This window comes from Geotrypetes seraphini, chromosome 2 (assembly GCF_902459505.1).
Source record: "Geotrypetes seraphini chromosome 2, aGeoSer1.1, whole genome shotgun sequence".
In the NCBI taxonomy this organism is placed as follows: domain Eukaryota; kingdom Metazoa; phylum Chordata; class Amphibia; order Gymnophiona; family Dermophiidae; genus Geotrypetes; species Geotrypetes seraphini.
Window position 1 is genome coordinate 263,085,456 of NC_047085.1, and position 23,483 is coordinate 263,108,938.

General features: G+C 40.5%; 1 protein-coding gene across 1 annotated transcript in view; it reads left to right on the plus strand.

The window, feature by feature from the left end:
- The first annotated feature begins 7,318 nt into the window (after nt 1–7,318).
- GRAP2 (GRB2 related adaptor protein 2) overlaps nt 7,319–23,483 on the plus strand; it is a 366,164-nt gene continuing 349,999 nt past the window's right edge. The window contains exon 1 of the mRNA XM_033929515.1: nt 7,319–7,480. The gene's annotated coding sequence lies outside the window, so the exon portion shown is untranslated. The remainder of the gene's footprint in view (nt 7,481–23,483) is intronic.

Below are 23,483 nucleotides of genomic sequence, written 5' to 3' on the forward strand. Positions count from 1 at the left end.
TAATCCCATGCTAAATCAATATAGAAATAGTGATGCAGTTTCAACGGCCATAGGAGCCAACTTTTCAAAATGATTGAGGATGCTCAATTCAGCACACATTACCATATCAGTAGAAAGGAAAACAAAGTATGGCAGGGTCATAGGCACAATTGGCCAGGCCATATTTAATGTAGAGCACAGCAGGTAGTGTGTACACTGGAAGGACTGATGGCTAAGAGCTAAGGAATCACTGAATATCTCACCAGTATCTCTCTTTCTCCTTAAAACTACCTCATCCCCACTAATTTATAGCCTCAAGCCCCTCCCTGGATGCACTGGGGAGAGGCCTAAGGTATTGGCTCAGGTTGTTTAAGGCCCCTCCTATGAGCGGGGCCTTAGGCATCTGGGTCAATCAGAGCCTTAGTCTCCTCCCCAGTGCATCTGGGGAGAGGCTTGAGGCTCTGATTGGCCCATATTGTTTAAGGCCCCTCTTAAGGCCCCTCCTGGGCCAATCAGAGCCACAGGCCCCTCCCCAGTACATCCCAGGATGCACTGGTGAGGGGAAGGCCCACATTTTGAAGAGGCGGGCCTGCTGTCCAGAGGGAGTAGGCATCCCTCAAGCCAGCCATCTGGGCCAATCAGAGCCTTAGGCCCCTCTCTGGTGCAACCTAGGATGCACCAGGAAGTGGAAGGCCTGTCATTTTGAAGAGGCCGGCCTGCTGACCGGAGGGAGTATGCATCCCTCTGGCCAGCTATCTAAGTAAGGTAAGGGGGAGAGGATGGTAGAAGAGAGTGAGCATCTCTCCCACTGTTGAGGGGGTGTTGGTGGGTGTGTTGCTTGGTGGCAGGAGGGAAAATGCAATGTCGGCTTTTAAAAAGCACACATAAGACATGCCTTTTCTCCCACAAAAACTACTATAATTCATAAGACACGGCTATAATACACACACTCAAAAAGCATGCTTTTACCACTCCCCCTTAAAAAAAAATACTATAATTTATGTAAATCATGTAATTTGTTTTTTCTTTCATTAGCCACATTCAAAATACACACCACGAAATGTATTTATTCACTTACCCGGCTCCTCCTTCCTTCTGTTCCAGTATGTCTTTTGTTGCATATCCCCCCACATAAAACTTTTATTTATCATACCTGTTTTTAGTATGTTTTCATTTTTATATTTTTACTTTAGTCTTCCATTGTAAACCGCTTAGGTACTTGTTGATTAAACGGTATATCAAAGGATAAATCAACTTGGAAATTTATCACTGTACTGGCACCCTAGGACCAGTCACTGATTTTTTTGTCGCCAAAAGCTGTTGGAGAATGACTCGGCGATGTTGAAGAATCCACTGGAGTGCTTGTTTAAATAGTGAAGAACCCATTTGCAAAGCAGTATCGAAGACTGCTAGAAAGCTTGCAAAAGACTGCGATAAGCCATTTTGATAATCTGCCGCTAAAATGCATGCAGGCTAAACCGTCTGGAACTGGTTTAGTGACCTCATTAAAATAAACCTTAAGTTTTGAGAATCTGGCCTTTGTACATGTTACATGTAAATAGGAGATTGTCTGATAATCTTGCAATAAAGTTCCTGTTTGGTTCACTCTTACCTCAGGCCATAGGCATCGGAACGGGGGAGGCTAAGAGGCCATGGCCTCCCCAAAAGTTAGCCTTTGTATAATGAACAATTACTTCAAGCTATTTTTCCTGTCTCTGCCTGGTACATAACTTTTCTCTCTCTTTTCTAATTTTGGTTCTATGATTTTTCTGCTTTTATAATCTGAGCCAGTCAATGTCTTCGGCCCCTCCCACTGCATCCCATGATGTAATGGGAGGGGGAAGCCCTGTCATTGCAGCACGCGGCCCCTATAGGCAGGAGGGAGGGAGTTTCCCTCCTGCCATTTGTTCTTCCAAAGGTACCAAGGGAGGGAGGGTTCGGGGGGGGGGGAGATGTTGGGGAAGGTATGGGATATCATGTACCATACTATGTTTGTGAATGCAGCACAGTGGTTAGAACTGTAGCCTCAGCACCCTGAGGTTGTGGGAGCAAACCCACGCTTCTCCTTGTGACCCTGGGCATGTCACCTAATTCCCCATTGCCCCAGGTACATTAGATAAATTGTGAGCACACCAGGACAGACAAGGAAAAATTCTTCAGTACCTGAATAAATTCATGTAAACTGTTCTGAACTCCCCTGGGAGAACGGTATAGAAAATTGAATAAATAAAAATAATGCTGTTCCCTATCTGTTTCAGGGCAACTCACAGCGTATCTTGAAAAATGCTTGAGTCCCTGAACAATTTGTAATCCACATAGAACTGTAGGATATGCGGAATATAAATTATTATTATTAATAATAATAATAATAATAATAATAATAGGTGCCACATATAGAATCTAGTCCTAAATGTCCATCTGGTGTGCATATAAAGCACTAGGCCTGGATTTGGGTTTGTAAGAAATCAAATCTCTCATCACTGGGTTCATTATATCCTCCTGTGTGTGGGAAGTTTCAAGTTTATTAAAAATTTTGATACAGTCGCTTTTCAGAGCTTCTAAGCAATGTACAATATTAAAAATGGGGATAATAAAATTAAAACAAGCATTAAAATACAAACAAAATAACAATAATAAAAAAAAAAATCACCAGACTAACAGTGCTGAAAGGAAGGTGGGGGAGAAATATAATCGTTAAAGAAAAGAAGAACACTTAGGCCTCCTTTTACGAAGCCGCGGTAGCGGCTTTAACGCGCGCAACTTTTCATCATGCGCTAACCCCCGCGCTAGAGGAGGTGGTAGCGGCTAGCGCGGCCGGCGGTTTAGCGTGCGCTATTACGTGCATTAAACCGCTAACGCGCCTTCGTAAAAGGAGCCCTTAGGGTAAAAACATTAGGAGTAGGAAGTAATAAGTGAATATTGTGGTGAACTTAGATGATGCCTGTAGATGCAAAATATCAAAGAGGAAAGAGGATTTTCTACTTGAGCTACTGGAGTCATTTAACTCTGGGAGATACAGGGATTACACAAAGTGGGACATGTCTAGAAGCAGGTGGGAGAAGAGTTAGAAACTATGGGCTCCTTTTACGAAGGTGCGCTAGGGTTTTTAGTGCACGCACAAAATTACCGCGTGCTATAGCATGCAGTAGCCGAAAATCTACCGCCTCCTAAAAAGGAGGCAGTAGTGGCTAGCATGCTCGGGAATTTAACGCGCGTTAAAGCCCTAGCACACCTTTGTAAAAGGAACCCTATGACTCTTTTAAAAAGGGAATATCACTTGAAGAACCAAAAGGTAAGAACTATGCTGACTCTTGTCTTAGAGGTAATGAGCAGATTTTCTGAGAATGACTTTTGACCAAATTATGTTTAAAAAGACCTTACGGGGTAGGGCTGATCTCATTGTATAAAGATTTACTTGCAAAAATTGTGAGGGGATCCCTTCTTACCCATAGTACAAAGACAGAAGCCTGATTTGAATATTGATTTAGAGTTAGATTATTCCTATGCGAGCGTGTTTGGGGTGAGATCTTTGGTGGAATTTGTAATATTGAGGGAGTTACGTTTTAAATTTAAGCATCTGCTTTATATGCACACCAGATAGACATTTAGGAGTAAATTCTCTATTACTGCGTTTAACTTAGGCGTGCTTTGGACGTCCGATGTAAGTGAATAATTACGGAGTTAAGGGTCTTAATTAATGTTAATTGGGAAATAAACGACACATAGACGTCCCTAAGAGGTAGTTGACGGACTGACGTCTACAGAAAGCATAGTCCCGTCTCCAGCTCTGGACGTGGGCGTTTCGTGGGCGTTCCGTGGGCGTGCCAAATGGGGACGCTAGATAGGCGCTACCTGAGCGAACGCCTGCGTCTAAATATCGTGTATTATGTAGACGTAAGAAACCCTGGTCTAACTTGGATTTCAATGCCGTTTCAACTTTCGTAATTGCGGCTCTTTGTTAGACGCGAGGCAGACGTTCGCTGTGTTTTTCATCAATAATTCCAATAGTGAGTTTGAATAGGTAATTTTCATCTTTTCTCAGTCCTAATAAATATAATGTCAATGGAACACATTATATTGCATGGATAACAAACCACATTTCTGCCCAAACAATAATATAATTTACACATGGCTTTTACAACCCCCTTTTTTTTCTCAACAAACAGCACTGCAATCGGCTCTCTTTTGAAAGCAAAGAAAAATCAGCACACATTATCAGCACTTAAAAAGGGAATAAACAGATACACACCTTAACATTCAGCTTCCCTCATTGCAAAATGGAGGTCTTCAGTTGCACAAAACTGACCTCATTGTGACCTCATCAATCTGCACCTTCAAAGTAGTATGCTACAAATAAAAGATGTGCTGGGTGTAGAACTCACAACCTCTGGATGTTAGGAGCACAGGCTGGCTCCTAACCCATAGAGCTACAGCTGCTTGACTGAGCTGTCTATGCTTCATTAGGTATCATATCAGGATGAACTCAAATAAGTTTAAGCAAAGGAATGCCTAAAGATTTGGAAAGTTTTCAAGTAGAAAACAAATATCAAATATGTATTAAAGAATTGCAGCACAAATGACGCCTAAACGGAACAGATTACTTACAGTCATATATGCATTAGTACAGTGCTTAGAATGAAGATTAGCGTGTGAGAAAAACGGAGCTCCACCTCACATGCATTCAAACACACTTGGGAATATGGGTTTGGGGCTCAGTGAAAGCAGCGCTTTTAACCATTGAGCTACCACTCTTTTATCTCAGCCTACTATGACATTATAGCTAAACTCCTTTTCCCTTAGCACTTCACTAAGATATGATATGAAAAGGGAGCCAGAGGCATTGGAGCTGTAGGTCAGTGAGGAAAGGCACTCTCTACCAATCTTCCGGCCTTTGAGGGTTCAAATCCCAGCCTGTATTTTACTTGTGGCATATCTACCTTCCAGGTGCACTTTGATGATGCTTTCCACTTCTTATAGGAGCTGAATATAACATTATGGTGTCATTATATTTATTAGGACAGAGAAAAGATGAAAATTACCTATTCAAACTCACTATTGGAATTATTGATGAAAAAACACAGCGGACGTCTGCCTCGCGTGTAACAAAGAGCCGCAATTACGATAGTTGAAATGGCATTGAAATCCAAGTTAGACCAGGGTTTCTTATGTCTACATAATACTCGATATTTAGACGCAGTTGCTCGCTCAGGTAGCGCTCAGGTAGCGTCCCCATTTGGCACGCTTTTGATAGACGTCAGTTCGTCAAGTACCTCATAGGGACGTCTATGTGTCGTTAATTACCCAATTAACATTAATCAAGACCCTTAACTCCGTAATTATTCACTTACATCGGACGTCCAAAGCACGCCTAAGTTAAATGCAGTAATAGAGAATTTACCCCTTAGTGTGCCGCCGGTCAGAAAGGTTTGCAGGACACTGCTCTATAAAGTTGTGTACTCTAGAGTGCTGCTTCTTATAGCTCTTGAGTTATAAGAGAATTGCTTAGTCTAATTTGAATAGCAGCATTACTAATCCTCACTGATTTGTGCAAAGTGATATATTAGTTTGAACTATCGTTGATGTACTTATTATATATCAGACCTATTAAGTAATTGTGCTTTGGCCATTTTAAGTGAGCTCTCAACTCATGGCATTTCAGTGTGCAAATGACTCTGTTCTATCTGTGGTGTAGAAAGGATAAGAGGTGCCCGGGGAAGTGGCACCCCCGTGCCCTCCTCTCTGCCCCCACCCCATGCCACACTCGCACCCTCCCTTCCCCCGATACTTCTTTAAATCTTCCCCAGCATAAGCAGCTTCTCCAGCCTGCTGCTCACGCTGGCATTTGTTATCCCTCTGATGTCACTTCCTGGCCCCACAACCTAGAAGTGATTTCAGAGAGGAACCGGGCCAGTGCAAGCTGTGGGTGGAAGTAGTTGCTTACGCTGGCAAAGATTTAAAGAGGCACAAGAGGGCATGAGTGTAGGAGGGCAGAGAGGTGCCGGCGCCCCCCACCAAGCCAGCACCTCGGAGGTCTGCCCCCCTGAGTCCCCTCACTACACTACTGTGTTCTATAACACTGCAAGCAAATTTTCACCATGCCCCTATCCCGCCCTTGCTGCATCCCTGGTCACCCTTCTTTAGAGTTGGGTTTTATTAGGGTTACAAGATGTCCAGGAAATCCCGGACATGTCCTCTTTTTAGAAGTCTGTCCAGGTGCCCGGATGGATTTCCAAAACCAGTAGTTTGTCTGGATTTTGGAAGGCCCTGAGCTCTGGGCTGCAGTCTGAAGGGCCTCAAAGCATGCATGGATGTGACGCGATGATGTCACATGCATCACATCCGTGCATGCTTGTAAGCCCTACAGATGCGTTCCCAAGCTCAGTGAAGAAGAGATAAGGTTTGTGTGGGGACAGGACTGCGGGCAGAATGGAGCAGGGTCATACGTCCTCCTTTATTTCATGAGGAAATCTGATAACCCTATGCTTTATGGGCTCCTTTTACTAAGCTCCTTTACAGGGCTCCTTTTACTAAGCAGTGTTAGCGTTTTTAGCGCGCTTAGTGCACGCAGAATTGTTGCGCATGCTACACACTAATGCCAGCATTGAGCTTGCGCTAGTTCTAGTCGCGTAGCGCAGGTTTAGTGCATGCTAAAATTCTGTGCAAGCTAAAAACACTATCGCAGCTTAGTGAAAGGAGCCCCCAGTGGTGTAGAATAGCATGCAAATCCAAATTAGTGCTAATTGACTTCAATAATTTATTGTTAAGGTCAATTAATTGATAGTTAATGGCTTGTTTACCAATTTAGCTGCGCACGCATCTTGGATCCATGCTGGAAATTTCAACATCATGTATAGAATTCAGGGATCTATGCTTAGCCAGCAGCAGTCACCATATTCTTCTGCATTGATCAGCACTGTGTATTACAGCTGAATATACAGTATGCATTTTGTTGAGGTCTATGGCTGGCACTTATTTATTAAGATTTATTGACTGCTGGGTTTGGATACTGTCCTCTTATATTAGTTGTAACAGTTTTACCAGGTATGACAGTGTGCAATCATGCTTGACTCAGCTTATAGTGCATTTTTTAAAGTGACATGACTTTCTGGGCATGGAGGTGTAGTTTTGTTATTAAAAAAAAAAAAGAAAAAAAAAGTGCTGCAAACAGGGATACATTTTGCACTGCAGAGAGTACTGCTCTAGAAGCATGCAATAAAAGCGTTTCACTCTTCAGGCCCTCTCTGTCTCCACCTCTGATTTCCTGTGCGGTTCCCACAGTCACTGCCTTTGATTGACTGCAGAAGAGGAAATCAGGGGAGGGGCTACGAGTTGTTGTGGAGGCTTCTTACTTGGGTTTTCCAGGTGCAAACTATAAAGAATGCCTCTAACATTTCAATGCTTCCTTTTTTTGGTCATTTTTCAGCGATGGTTGTGGGTGTGAGGAAATAAAATAGAAGCTACAGAAAGAACACAGAGAAGTCCTGCAGTATATTTGAATAAGGTAAGTGTTGCTTATGTGAGTTTTCAAGAGTCCACACTCTGGCCCTTTTATTCTTAATTTAAATAGGGTGACAGAGCTTTCTGGATTGCAGCCAATAGGCGATGTGCGCTGATGGAATGTTTTCAAATGACTTAAAGCAAAAAGGGGAAAGGAGTGGTGGTAATTTTTTTATTCAGCACGCCTAATACAAAGTTCAGGAGTCTGCATAGATAATCAAACCAAGTCTCTTGTAATGTAAGTAACAATGGCCTTTTGGAGTATGTTTCTGGGCTCCCAGGAGCCCCTTCTGAAAGTATTTTGTGAAAAGAAAAAAAAAACATTTTACCAAGTGGAGCTAAGTTAATAAGACCTCTTTCTTGAGAAACTGGCACTAAATTATCATTAGCTAGCCATAAATAAGGGTGTTGGATTAAGATTAATAAACATATGTGGGCGCCTAAGTGTCTTTATAAATTTATTGGGATAAACTGGCAAAAATGATGCTGTGGACATTCACAGCAGCTCGAAAGTGTACATGTGTACAGTCTGCATGCCCATGTATTTTATAAAGGACATCCATACTTCACCCCAGAATATGCCTTCACAAGTCAAGTCACGTAGTACACTTGTAGCACATAAGGTAATTTTATTAATGTCCTTTTATGCTCATAAAACCAAGCTGTACATGCCGAAAAAATATATAAAATTGCCCCTCTTAATGCCCCAGTAATTACACTATCAGACAACTAGGATCAACAACAGCAACAATTTATTATTTGTGTAGTGCTACCAGGCGCACGCAGTGCTGTACATTGGACATGCAAGAGACGGTCCCTGCTCAAAAGAGCTTACAAATACAATCTACGGTAATTATGACAGACACACAGGACAAAGGGAGTCAGAACACAGTGAATACATCAGTGCTTACATTCCTTCTTATATCTTTTCTCGGCATTTTGTAATACGCCAGCTTAGTTTCTTAATGGCAATTTGAGTTAAATCATTATTCAAATTAAGATATTCTCTTAGTGAAGCAAAGTGAACCGCTTCATCATATAACACTATGAAATCATTGTTACATAGCACTAGGTAATAACTTAGATCTAACAAAATCAAGGATTACTCCCACCCCCGCCCTGGCACTTTTGTGAACAGCTGAGTATAGGAAAACCCAAACTCTGATAACATTTTCCAAAAGTAATACTTTCAAAGAAATGTTTTAAGTTTTTCAGAAGAAAGGATGTAGCATTCTGCAGCCAATGCCCATTCAAACAGACACTCACAACTCAACAATTTACCCTGGCTGACTTTTGGAAGTCGTTTTACTAAAGTGCAGTAAAGTTTCACTCTTGCTACTTGTTAATTGCAAAAATGTATGTATGGTACGTGCAAAGCCTGTGCACTAACTGTTGGGGTGTTGGGGGTGCTCCCAGCAAGTCTGCGTACAGATACCATAAAGAAAAATCCTAAAGATCAGAATTGAGATATTCAGGTCAGGCTCTGGTCAGTTCCAGTGATATTTTAGAAAAGGATCAGGAATGCACAACTATTTGCTGGTACATGTAGCGGTAGCAGCCATTGTTCAAATACATGGAGGAAAAATCAATAGAGGAAGCACAGTAACTTACGCAGTGCCACTACTTAAAACAGGGAAATTGGTGTCAAACCATTTTACAAACTTATACCTATGAATGCTGCCCATTAAGAATAAAAAATGGGAAACAACCACAGTCTCTGGATGAGCAAAAATATTTATTAATGGAACACGGATTCCAATGTGGACAGGACCCAGCATGGTCCATATTACAGCTGGAGGAGCTGCCATACAGCGAAAGATTAGAGAAACTGGGCCTCTTCTCCCTCAAACAGAGGAGATTGAGAGGGGACATGATCGAAACATTCAAGGTACTGAAGGGGATAGACTTAGTAGATAAGGACAGGTTGTTCACCCTCTCCAAGGTAGGGAGAACAAGAGGGCACTCTCTAAAGTTGAAAGGGGATAGATTCCGTACAAACGTAAGGAAGTTCTTCTTCACCCAGAGTGGTAGAAAGCTGGAACGCTCTTCCAGAGGCTGTTATAGGGGAAAACACCTTCCAAGGATTCAAGACAAAGTTAGACAAGTTTCTGCTGAACAAGAACATGCACTGGTAGGGCTAGTCTCAATTAGGGTGCTGGTCTTAGACCAGAGGGCCGCCACGTGAGCGGACTGCTGGGCATGATGGACCACTGGTCTGTCTCAGCAGTGGCAATTCTTATGTTCTTATGAGTCCTGTTTGATACAAGCGGAACTCAGTTAGGCATCCCCAATTAGGTGCCTAGGTGCCATTTATTGAATCTGGTCCTTTATGTGTGACCTGGAGAGGTCAAAATTCTACATATGTATTGCCCATTTCATAAAGAGAATGCACATACAGGATCTAATATTTTCAAATGGGGATTTACAGTGGTTCCCTGGCACATATAGCATTTTTAAAAGTACTACTTTTGGCTAGACTCAAACAGGAGGGATTACCGGAGGTATCCTTCTTAATTCTTCATTATTCGTTTGCAGCCTCTGCAGTGCATTCTGGGACATGTAATTTTTAAACCTCTATTTCACCTTTTTAAAGGGCTAAATGGTTCATCTCAAATGTGTAAGCTTTGATCAAAATTAACAGTAACCTTAAATCATAAAGGGCCTAATCATAAAGGCACCCTAATCATAGAACCTAGCAATGCCTAACTTAAATCCGCTTACAACTTAATTGTTTATTGATGGGTTAAATAGTGTAGCCATTGACTATGCCATTAAAATATCAATAAAGGCTCCACGCAGATATCAGCATGGAGCGTCAAGGCATCCTCCAAAGCCTAATGACACCTACCTGAAAAGTTGACATGGGTAGGGGCAGAGAATAGGTACGGTGACTTAGCCATCACTAGGCGTTGTAGTTAGGTGCTGGTAAATTAGGCCAGGAAAAGAAGGACACCTAGTGATGCCTAAGGGCTACTTTTACGATGGCGCGTTAGGGCCTTAACGCACGGAACAGCACATGCTAAAATGCCCCATGCGCTAACCGCTACCACCTCCTCTTGAGCAGGTGGTAGTTTTTCGGCTAACGCGTGCTAATCCGGTACGTGCGCTAAAAACGCTAACGCATCTTCAGAAAAAGAGCCCTAAGTATGCCTGTAAAGGATGCCTAGCAGGTGGTTGACAACCGTTTGGAGTGGCGCCACTAGGCATCGTTTATAGAATCAGGCCTAAAATGTAAGAAAAAAAATTAAACAGACATCGTACTTGTAATTGCCTCATATTTCTAAAAAAAATATAAATATATACTAAAAGCTAAAAATCATGCTTGTAATTATTTCTCCAAAAAAACATACAAAAAGCCAGAGATCTAAAGGATGAGTATTTTCAATGTAATTTATGAGGGGTGTTCATATTTTATCTATCCGAGTATGAACAAAAGTTGCAAACTTGTTGAAAAAAGTCTGTGCAAGTTGTGACATGTCTCAAAGTTACTCATGCATGCATTGTGTGAGTCTCAATCAATATACCATACAATAATGCTATTTTCAGATTTTAATGTTCACTCGTTATAGGATTCTCAGAACACCCCCCTAAGCAGTCAGCTCGGTGTGGCAGCACCCCTCATTCATCCATTTTAACGTGTGATTTTTATAATCGTTTTTTTAATCTGTCATCCTAACTCTTTGCACTTATTATAAGTTTATATATCATCAAGTTTGAAGTTTATTTCATATTTGAAAAATCGCTTTTTTCAAAGATAACAAAGCGATGGACAATAAATAATTAGCAAATAAGGGGGATAGACAATATAGGGATAGACAGATATATGTACTTCATAGAGAAATCAGGGAAGAACTACAATTTGATATAGGAAAGAGAACAAATAAGGATAAAACAATAGGAGTTATGTTATATTGCCTACTTCAATTGGGAATAGTAACTCAGTTTAAGAGGTTAACTAATTAATTAAAAGCATCTCTATACAGGAAACTTTTTAGTTTTGATTTGAATTTATCAAGGTTCTTTTCTTCTCTTACCTGAACGGGTAGTAAGTTCCACATTTGGGGAGCGGTGACAGAGAAGAGTGTGGTATGATTCGTAGGGATGGAACAGTAAGTAGAATTTTATCCTTAGATCATAAGGAGTGGAAAGGAGCATACGGAATGATAACTCGGTCTAGGAATAGCAGTGCGTTGAATTTTAGAATTTTCAATGTAATGAGCGCCTGTTTATAATAATAATAATAATAACGATTTATATACTGCAGGACCGTGAAGTTCTATGCAGTTTAGAATAATTAAAAGATGGTACAACTTGAGTGGAATAAACAGAAGTTATTCTGTGGTTGATAGGAAGCCAATGTGTGTTTTTTAATAATGGTGTTACATGGTCAAATTTTCTTTTACCTGTGATGATTTTTATTGTAATATTTTGTATTAGTTGTAGTCTTCTTATTTCTTTTTGTGTGATTCATTATAGTTAACTTAGCTTTTCTGATGTTGTAACATTGTTACACCAGCCTCGCCAAATCTACCTCAGGAAAGCTAAGTTAACTATAATGATATATAAACATAGACAAATTTAAATAATAAGTGCAAAGAGTTAGAATGAAAGATTTAAAATAAAGACTAAAAAAAAATCACACGTTAAAATGGATGAATGAGGAGTGCTGCCACGCCGAGCTGACAAATTCAGTGTGAATCTAACATTCCAAGAGACAGGATGTCAGGAGATTCTTCGTGCGAATCAAGTACAAAACTGATAGATTTGGAGCACTGTTCAATGATAAAATTTCTCACAAAAGAAGAGAAAAAGCCAAAGGAGATCCATAAACTCATGTCTACAATTTATGGTGAGTCTGTCCCATCATCCTACAAAGTAAAAATTTGTAGCCAGCAATTTAAGTGGGGCAAATAGTCCATTGAAGATGACCCTCTCACTGGAAGCAACTTCCACAGAAATGTGCAAGAAAGTTGAGGATTTAATTTTGTGAGACGAATTAATATTTCCCTAATAGCTAAAGAAATGGACATCTCGGCAGGTATAGTTTGAAAAATAATTCATGAAAAGTTAGGCATGTCCAAGATGGGTTCCAAGAAAGCTGATACCATTTCAGAAGGTCACGAGGCTCCAGTGCTGTCTGGAGAACTTGGAAATACTCCCTGAATACCAAGTTAATTTTTTTCATCGTTTGGTGACTGGAGATGAGACTTGAGTCTATCAAAGAGATCCTGAGACCAAAATGAAGTCAATGCAATGGAAGCACAAGTCATCCCCCACCCCAAAAAAGTTCAAGATAGAAAAATCTGCAGGCAAAGTTATGGCAGCTGCCTTCTGTGATGATGAAGGACTTTTGTTTCTGGAGTTCATAACCGGGGAGAGTTATGCCAACACAGAAATCATTTTGCGGGAGTCAATCAAGGAGAAAAGATGAGGAAAACTCACAGCAGGTGTGCTTCTTCTTTACGACAATGCACCAAAGCACATGTTATGCCAATCAGAGGCTGCCATCTGAGAATGTGGGTTTCAGCAGCTGAATCATCCTGACCTGGCTCCCTTGGATTATTTCCTGTTCCGAGTTTTGAAGAAATCTCTCAATGGACAGCAGTTTTCAAGTGAAGATGTCAAGGAAGATTTGACGTCCTAGTCTGAAGGTCAAACAAGAATTATTTTCAAAGGGGTTAAAGTCATTGCAGTGTATGGAGCTATCAGGAGACTGTATTGAAAAATAAAACAAAATATTTTTGAAAAATTATTTTCTTTCCTGCTGAGGTAGATAAATTATTGATCGCCCCTCATAAGCTGTCTTTCAAAGTACAGTCTTTTTCTTATTTTAATCTATCATATCACTTCTCCCTCATGCTGTCTCCTGTTTTATATCATCATTTTTTCCGTGTTCTTGTTTCTTTCTGTGTTTACCTTTCCCATTTCATTCCTTTAGTTTTTGCACTTGGGTAATTTTGAACGGGGTGCCTTGGCAAGAACATAAGAATAGCCTTACCGGGTCAGACCAATGGTCTATTAAGCCCAGTAGCCCGGAGGCCAATCCAGATCACTAGTACCTGACCAAAACCCAAGGAGTAGCAATATTCCATGCTACCGATCCAGGGCAAACAGTAGCTTCCCACATGTCTTTCTCAATAATAAACTATGAACTTTTCCTCCAGGAACTTGTCCAAACCTTTCTTAAAACCAGCTATGCTATCCGCTCTTTCCACATCCTCTGGCAAGGAAAATACATGGATGGATTTTGATTAAACTCACATCTTTTCTAGTAGTAATTTAAGGTGGGTTGCATTCAGATGCAGCAGGTATTTTCCTGTCCCCAGAAGGCTTACAATCTTAAGTTTGGACAAAGTAATGGAGGGTTAAGTGACTCACCCAAAATCATATGGAGCTGCAGTGGGATTAAACCCTGGCTTCTTTTGTTCACAGCCCATTTACCTTAATTATTAAACTGTACCTCCATTCCTACATATGTTGTATATATATATATATATTGTTTTAATTGTATTGTGAACCACAAAGAATGTTTTATCACTTGCAGTATATAAGATTTTATAAATATATTTTGTGCCTCTTTTTTATGAAGGCAAAAAATAAAAAGAAGCCAATCACTACAGCACAAAAATCAGCCACTACAGTAAAAAAAAAAAAAAAAAAAAAAAAAAAGAAAGAAAGAAAGAAATAGTGGCAGAAAAAGGCTTCCACAAAGGTCACGGTCTTTATTTAGATAATCTGAAAAAGCCGGACTTAAACTTGCATCAGAGGCTAATTCACATAAAATCTATTTAAAGAATGAAATAAAAACATAGGGGTCCATTTGCAATGCTGGTTAAGCCCTTAACATGCACTTAACAGAGCAAAAAATCAACAGGATTTGCTAAAGTATTCTGTGTTAGTTTTAGCATGTGGCAATATTCAACAATCCTCCAAACTCTTGTGAAACACACTAGAATCCAAAGACCTGGCTATAACATAAGTCCTTATACAACCAAAAAAGGTTGTCTAGAGAGGTTATTAGGGTCTCAAGCGCTCACAGCTATATGCCCGTCAATCACATCAAGGCAAATAACTACCAAGTGAGCTATCATCGGTCCCTTACATTCTCCTCTCTTATACTTTTCATAATTTGAATAATTTTAGTAATTTTAATAATTTAGTAATTTTAATTTTGTTATGCCATTACTCTCGCATTATAGTTATAATTATAAGGTACTTAGCTCCGGTGTGGACTCATAACCCGGGCCAGCTTAGGGCAAAAAAGAACGACGGAAGATCTCCGTTTCGCTCCCATCAACCATGAAAGAGCTTCGTCAGGAAAAGTGCCGAATGCCAACACTGTGTATAAAGCATAACATATCACTAACTACTCTAATCAATTATTATTTTAAACAAATATAATTATAAGCCTGAGTATTTATAATTATATTTGTTTAAAATAATAATTGATTAGAGTAGTTAGTGATAAGTTATGCTTTATACACAGTGTTCAACAGAAACTGAGAAAACCCGAGAAAAAATGGGAGCTGAAATAATCAAAGAACTAGAAAAACTCCCAAACCCCAAGATCAAAACTGTAATCAGGGGTAGAGACCACTACACAAGGAGAGGGGAAGGAACTAACATGTTCCGCTATAAATAGCCGTAAGAAAAAATAATAACTGAAAATTATAAAGAGAGCCCTCAGTCACACAGCCACCTCCTGCAGGAGGCAAAGGCTGTCACTGGCTTACACCAACAGGTGTCAACTGTGAAACATCCTAGGGCACTAAATTTCACTAGAGAGCCCTAGGATGTTTCACAGTTGACACCTGTTGGTGTAAGCCAGTGACAGCCTTTGCCTCCTGCAGGAGGTGGCTGTGTGACTGAGGGCTCTCTTTATAATTTTCAGTTATTATTTTTTCTTACGGCTATTTATAGCGGAACATGTTAGTTCCTTCCCCTCTCCTTGTGTAGTGGTCTCTACCCCTGATTACAGTTTTGATCTTGGGGTTTGGGAGTTTTTCTAGTTCTCTTATACACAGTGTTGGCATTCGGCACTTTTCCTGACGAAGCTCTTTCATGGTTGATGGGAGCGAAACGAAGATCTTCCGTCGTTCTTTTTTGCCCTAAGCTGGCCCGGGTTAAGAGTCCACACCGGAGCTAAGTACCTTATAATTATAACTATAATGCGAGAGTAATGGCATAACAAAATTAAAATTACTAAATTATTAAAGTTATTCAAATTATGAAAAGTATAAGAGAGGAGAATGTAAGGGACCGATGACAGCTCACTTGGTAGTTATTTGCCTTGATGTGATTGACGGGCATATAGCTGTGAGCGCTTGAGACCCTAATAACCTCTCTAGACAACCTTTTTTGGTTGTATATGGACTTGTGTTATAGCCAGGTTCTTTGGATTCTAGTGAGTTTTAGCATGTGCACATGCTGAAGGGGGAATGCTGTCGTTAAGAAGGCCTATTTTACCACCACTCATACTCATGTGTCTAATAATAACCACTTAATAATATACTCTGTATCACACTGAGGCCTTTTTTTTCCTGTATCACACTGAGGCCTCAGATTCAGAGCATACGCAAAGTCCTATCACGGACTAGACGATCAGCGTATTCCAGGCTCCACACTCTAGTCATAGGCCTCCTAACTGCACTAGTTTATTAACTTCTATTTTATCAAAACGTCTTTTTTCTTATACTCTTTTTCTTTATTTTCTTTACTTATTTTCAAAACAGCACTACTCTTATAATCTAAAAATTTTCTAAGTGCGGCCTAAAATGTTTATACTATATATATCTTCAAGTAAAATACAAAGCATCTGAATTTTTAACAGGCAGACAGATCACTTATCTTAATTGAAACTTGAATGTTAAAGCCTTAGCCTTCGTCTATCTGGGCCGACGCGGCCAGCGTTTCGTGGAAATCAATTACACTCCACTGCGTCAGGGCCACTAGCCACAGGCATTAAGGCATAGCGTGCTTTTAGACCTGCCAATTTTCTCAAAAAAACCGCGTCGGCCCAGATAGACGAAGGCTAAGGCTTTAACATTCAAGTTTCAATTAAGATAAGTGATCTGTCTGCCTGTTAAAAATTCAGATGCTTTGTATTTCACTCAAAAAAACCGCGTCGGCCCAGATAGACGAAGGCTAAGGCTTTAACATTCAAGTTTCAATTAAGATAAGTGATCTGTCTGCCTGTTAAAAATTTTACCACCAGTCATGCTATTTTGGTACAGGGGTCCATTTTATGTAATGAGACCTTGTTCTAAAATAGCACAACTTATGGTAAAATAACCCATCTTAACAGCAGCACACATTGATAAATTCCCCATGAGCGCACAGTAATTTTTTTGCAATTTCTTAAGGGGACGTTTCAAGGGTAGAGAGATGGAAGAGTTCTTCCTGCCTTCTAACTAGGTGGCAGTAAATTCTTCTGCAGTAATATATTTTTTTTAAAATAGAAAATAGTCCTTTTTGAAGGCTGTAGTAAATATGTCTTTTAAGCACGTGGGAAAAACTCACGTAAGGAATCACTAAAGCCATTTCTTACTAAATGTAGATAAAAGGACCCCATAAACTTGTAAATACAGCAAAGGCAGTACAGCTGGGCTACTCAACTCCGGTCCTCGAGGCTCACAGGCAGGGAAGGTTTTCTGAATATCCTCAATGAATATGCATGCAAGAGATTTGCATATCAATTACATTACATTACATAGATTCTTATATACCGCAGCGGCCTCACGCTTCTGTGCAGTTTACAAGTCAAGAATTACTAACAATTTAGTAGATCACGATCGATCATAAAGTTTACCAGAGATTATATTTCCAACAATTATCTAAAAGCTGAAATGTAATAGATCACAATGAATTAGTCATGATGTTTGCCAAAAAGATATGTTTTTCAACATTTTTCTAAAGGCTGAATAAGGTGTGAGAAATGATATGTGAATACCAATTTCTTTTTCCCATACAGCTGCCTGAAATGCCAACATTTAGCAAGGAAACGTTTGTAGACACATCCCTTTACTGATGGAAAATCAAAGAGGTGTTCTATACGTAAATGTTTCCTATTAACAAGTTTGAAAGAATCAAAGAGATAACTAGGCAGCAATCCATTCATAGCCTTAAAAAAATCAAGGAGGCAGTGGATGCAAATCGCTCTCATGCACAGTCATTCTGAATATCCAGAAAACCTGGCCTGTCTGTGGACCTTGAAGACTGGAATTGAGTAGCCCCACAGTCCAAAAATTAAACAGACGTGAGAAACCTTACACACATTTAACCTACTGTAAGTATATGCCTATTTAAATAAAAGAGACAATAAAAGTCAACATAATCCTTTCTGAATTTAAATATTAATATTAAAAAAATTTTAAGTCCTTATTTGTGCACTTATTTACATATGTGTACATACATGTACACACATGCTTATCATATTGTTGAAATAAGCATTAAAACTAACTACAATGAAAGTCAATCCCTCACTGACTGCAACTAATTCAGAATGCTGCACCATGACTGATAGAAAACTGCAAGCAGTGTGACCACATTACACCCTTCCTGCAAAAACTACACTGGCTGCCAGTACTTTACAGGGCTAAAGTTAAAATGTTATGTTTGATTTTCAAGATCCTCAGACAAAATGGGCAAGATTACGTACCCCCCCCCACCCCTTTTTCTCAAGCTGCACTGACCAGCAGCACAAGCTGAATGCTGTGCCACCCATTCTGTTCTTATGGGCGACTCAGCATTTAGCTCATGCTGCTCAGCAATGCGGCTTGATAAGAGGGGGGAGGAGGGGGGTTAAAGAATAAGCTAGCCCTTTACATACCTTTAAGACCTCTGAGGTCCTCTCAAGGAGCGTCACTGTCTATACTTTTGTCAAAAGAAATGGTACGATACGATACTCGCCAGCGAGCCTTCTCAGGAGTAGCCCCCATACTCTGGAATTTACTCCCAGAGGGGCTATGTCTAACTCGAGACCACCTCTACTTCAGGAGGCAGGTGAAAGTCTGGATCTTCACCCAAGCCTTTAATACATAGAGTAATTGACTATATACTCATTTGGCACCTGGACTAGCTTGCCATACATATTGTAAGTTAAGTTAGATTCTTATATCTTGTTTAACTGTACAAACAATTTATCTTAAGTTTAGCCACTCATCAGTTTATCCCAGTGGACTCTATCTGTACCATCTATCTTGCCTCCATCTAATAACTGCACTTGGCTCCTCAACTATATGATAAGCTGTACTATAAAAAGCATTAGTGTCACACCTATGTTATTTGGAATGTTCTGATATTAGATGTTAGGTGTTTCATAACTATTATACTGACATTGTATTAAGAATTTGCCGCTGCTGGGTCAGACCAGTGGTCCATCGTACCCAGCAGTCCGCTCTCGCAGTGGCCCCCAGGTCAAAGACCAGTGCCCTGAGACCAGCCCTACCTGCATACGCTCCGATTCAACAGGAACTTGTCTAACTTTGTCTTGAATCCCTGGAGGGTGTTTTCCCCTATAACAGCCTCCAGAAGAGCGTTCCAGTTTTCCACCACTCTCAGGGTGAAGAAGAACTTCCTTACGTTTGTACGGAATCTATCCCTTTTTAACTTTAGAGAGTGCCCTCTCGTTCTCCCTACCTTGGAGAAGGTGAATAACCTGTCTAATGTGCTGTTTGAGATGAAAATGAGATTTGATTGGTCTGTAGCTTGTAATTTTTATTAAAATGAGTATTGTATCAGCTGAAATACATGAGGGAGTCGAACCCACACCAGGCTCACACAACAACCTTCATGCTAACTGCTGTGCTACACAAGGAGCCATAAAATCATAGTAACTCAGGTTTGATTATACTGTTCCATTTAGGCATTGTTACGGCAGTAGCTAAGGCGTGCTTTCGGCTTCGTAGCGGAGAACCCGAAGCACACCAAAACGGCTGCAGTTAAGCATATCTTAAGCTGTCAGGGTAGGAAACTTCATCCCTGACTGAAAGAAGCCATTTCTGGCTCACCAAGTTAAGGCACCTCGTTGCACCTTATTCATCCTTTCCAGCTCTCATTTTCTCAAATGTTATACTGGTTGCAGGCTGTGCGGGTGGAGATATGCTAGCTACCGTGTTTGCCACCCCCTAAGGGCCTCCCCACTTCTCTCCTTTGTAGCTTGGGCCTCATGGAACATTAGATAAGACAAAGGTGAATGTAATGAAGTAGCTGAAGTGGTGCTTATTAAGGAAACACTAATGCCCGGCTGCTACTCAATGTAAATAAGCACAAGGTGAAAAAAGGTTTAAGATTTTTATTGGGATTTGAACCGGTGAGCTTGAGAAGATGGACAAGTACAACAAGGTGCATTAACTTGGTGAGCCACATATGGCTTTGCCTTGTCAGAGGAGACGTTTCCTCCCATGATTGCTTAGGATGTTGTAGCAATGGGCAGGTGAAAATAAGTTTGCCTAGAAAGGGAAATGTGCTGATAAAAATGGCAAAGTTCACCATCTAGACCAGGAGTGTCAAAGTCCCTCCTTGAGGGCCACAATCCAGTTGGGTTTTCAGGATTTCCTCATTGAATATGCAAATCTATTTGCATACACTGCTTTCATTGTATGCTAATAGAGCTCATGTATATTCCATTGGGGAAATCCTGAAAACCCAACTGGACTGCAGCCCTCGAGGAGTGACTTTGACACCCTTGATCTAGAAGACCCTCTTATGACAGCTAATAGCAAGCTGTTAAGAAGTTGTTAAAATTAGTGAAGGTGGGATTTGAAGCAGTGAGCTTGAGGTACAATAAGGCGCATTAACTTGGTGAGCCACAAATGCTTTCTTTGTGGTCACTGTAATATTCCTAAGCACATGATACATAGGCAGGCCATTCAACTATGATATGACAGGGCAGTGAGATCCACCTGATTAGAAGCTGTTGTAGCTCAATGTGTTAAAATCCTGTGCTGATCATACAGAGGTTGTGAATTCAACACCCAGCACATCTTATAATTGTGGCATTCTACCTTGCAGGTTCACCTTGATGATCTCACAATGAGTTCAGCTTTGTGCAGCTGAACAGCTCCATTTTGCAATGAGGGAAAATGCATGTTAAGGTCTATATCTGGTTTTTCTATTTTTAAGCTCTGAGAAATGAAGTAATGTGTGCAATATTGACATCTTTTTTCATGTTCTTTCTTTGTTCTTAAGAAAGAGCTGATTGCAGCACTGTTTGGTGAGATTAAAGGGGGTTCTTTTTAAGCATATTACTGTTTGGGCAGAAAAGTACTATGTTTTCCATGAAATATGTTTATATCGATGTGCCCTATTGATATGGTGGCTTATTAAATCTATTAGGAGGGGTAAAAGAGGAAAAAAACGATTCCTGAAGTCTGTGTAGAATATATCATTTCGGAAGCCCAAAGCACGTCTATGTTCCGCCCATAGAAACCCGAGTTCAGCCAAGCAGAAACCACACTTAGACCAGCTTTTCATTCACCTACAATTTCCACGATGTTTAGACGCGGTCTGCCACCTAACTAGTGGCTATCTGGTGGCTATCCTTAACCAAGCCCAGGTTACGCCCTCATTACACCCACATCTACATACTTGGACGGGACTTTCCCAAAAACTCGTGTCTACCTAGCGTCTATATTCTGACAAGCCTACTTAATGCCTAACTCCGTCTAAGTCCCAATTAACACTTGTTAAGACCCTTAAATCGCTCCTTAACCACTTAATTCGGACGCCTAAACCACGCCTTCATTTTTCTCTGTTTCTATGACTCAGAGATGTTGACTCCTTTTACTAAGCGTAGACCTGATGATATGTCTAGCTTTCTTTTGTAGGATATTGGCAAAAAGGATCCAATTTAACCAAGGTCATTTCTGCAGTTGCCAAACTAAGAGAGTTTAAGGAGGTAGTTTGTGCTACAATTTACTTACCGATTACATGCATAATAAATTATTAGAATAATAGCATAAACACTCTTCTGTAAGCACATACCTGTGTAAAAGCCAAAATTCTGCCTCTCCGTGCAGATCTTATATAACATATCTCCTGTTTGCTGAAACCAATGTTCTCAGGTTGGAAATGGTTCTACATTAATTTATATATTACACATGATGACAGATACAGTTTACTCAGCATTAGGACACTGAGCGTTAAAAATTGTACTGTGTGTCAGAAGTGTTCTACTAATCAAATATTTTACAGATAGGCCTAGGTCGAGCCTGTGGGTTGCATAGTGGGATTCATGCTTATGGGCGTAACTTATAAACTGCTACAAATACCACATTTAGGTACAAGCTCTTCAACTAGTTCTATGGGGGGAAGCTTATGTCTGAGAGAGATCTAAGTTTTGTTTGCAGTTTAGGGATTGGGGTCCTTATTCAAGAGTATTAGCAAGAAGTATCTTATAATTGTTTGTTCACCTCTTGAATGTAGACCTATTTATTTAGAATCATGTTATCTCCTCTCTTGTCCACTAGCTTGATAGCAATAGCTGTTCTCCCTGGAGAAAAGGAGACTTAGAGGGGACATGATAGAAACCTTCAAAATCCTAAAGGGCATAGAGAAAGTGAATAGGGACAGATTCTTCAAACTGAGGGGAGCCACAAACACTAGGGGTCACTCAGAGAAATTGAAGGGGGATAGGTTTAGAACAAATGCTAGGAAGTTCTTTTTTACCCAGAGGGTGGTGGACACATGGAACGCGCTTCCGGAGGATGTGATAGGCCAGAAATCTGTACAGAGGTTCAAGGAGGGTTTGGATAGGTTCCTGAAGGAAAAGGGGATAGAGGGATACAGATAGAACTTGAGGTAGGTTATAGAAATGGTCAGAAACCACTTCACAGGTCGCGGACCTGATGGGCCGCCGCGGGAGCGGACCGCTGGGCGAGATGGACCTCTGGTCTGACCCAGTGGAGGCAACTTCTTATGTTCTTATGTTCTTATGTTATCTCTTCAAAGAGATAACAGCTTTATACTCATCTATAGACAAATTAAAATATGTGATGCGTTTATTTTAGGATGCACACACATTTTAATCCACAATGTGAAAGTCTCTCATGGTGGATTAAAATTTGTATAAATCCTGAACTCTCATGAGTCTCACTTGTTTTTTGTTTGTTTGTTTTCCCGTTGTTTGCTGCGTGGGACTCTTTTCTCCTGCGTCATCTCCATGCATTTATTTTATTCGAGATTCCCAATGTCTTTCCAAACTACTTTATGGAATGCATGAATCAGTGGAGTAATCCACCTAGTGTAATCCAGAATAATCCGCCCAGAGTTATTCACAATCGAGAACAGATCAGAAGGCCTTGCTTTCTCTTTGGAGAAAAAAATGGATGAATTTGTACAAGTCTACCCTTGTTTTAAAAATATTATATCATGCTGTTGGATCAAAGGTTAGGCTCTTTTGGATGATATTTTCTGCTATTAGCAAATTAGTCTGAGAGGTTAAAATCAGAAATTCTCCTCCGTGGCTTGGTCTGTGATACCATCCTCTCCCCCTTGTGACAAAATGGGATTTCCAACTGGTGCTACCGTGCTTCCCTCATCTCTTCCACAGCCTGCAAGAGATGACTTTGTCACAAAGCCATTCATGGAGGGAAAGGAGTCAGTGTACTTGGGAGACATCTTACTACAGGGATCCCCAAAGTCCCTCCTTGAGGGCCGAATCCAGTCGGGTTTTCAGGATTTCCCCAATGAATATGCATTGAAAGCAGTGCATGCACATAGATCTCATGCATATTCATTGGGGAAATCCTGAAAACCCGACTGGATTGCGGCGCTCGAGGAGGGACTTTGGGGACCCCTGTCTTACTAGCTCCCTGCTTAATGTCATATGTATGTTTTGGTGTTTTGAAACTGAATTCTCTTCAACCAGTTCTGTGAATATTTCCAGTTCTTGCCCAAGGATCCTGCCAGGTAGCTGTGACCTGGATTGGCCACTGATGGATTGGCCTGATGGACCTTTGGGCTGGTCTGATATGGTAATTCTTATGTTTTTAGAACCGTTTTGTGTA